The sequence below is a fragment of the Etheostoma spectabile genome, chromosome 5 (assembly GCF_008692095.1).
Source record: "Etheostoma spectabile isolate EspeVRDwgs_2016 chromosome 5, UIUC_Espe_1.0, whole genome shotgun sequence".
NCBI lineage: Eukaryota > Metazoa > Chordata > Actinopteri > Perciformes > Percidae > Etheostoma > Etheostoma spectabile.
This window is the reverse complement of record NC_045737.1, coordinates 14,917,504-14,917,947: the sequence shown is the minus strand read 5'-3', so window position 1 is coordinate 14,917,947 and position 444 is coordinate 14,917,504.

The following is a 444-nucleotide window of genomic DNA, read 5'->3' as shown; positions in this document are numbered from 1 at the left end:
GTATTTTAAGGAAGAACATTAATTTGTTTACAATACATTATTAATTCACAAAGAAAATGGGTGTCCTTAAAGGTTGGATTTTTCCTAACTAAGGCATTAAGATCAATTTCTTCTTTTTAGTCAACCTTAGCATGGCTTCATAAACGTATGAGCACCACTGTATACAGTACATAAATCCATTTACATACAATAGCTGCAACTAGTAGCTAGGCTACAGTGACGGACTGGGATCAAAATACGGCCCTGGCAACATATTGCTTTCTTTGTTTTTTAACTCTCTCTCTCTCTCTTTTTTTCCTCGTTTTCTTGCCTCCCACTCTTGGTGGTGGTCGGTGATAATTAATAATAATAATGATGGATTCCACGCTTATAAAACATTTTGAAACTATCATAGACTTCTATTGTACACGGCTACATGGACTGTAAACATTTCCATGGCAACAG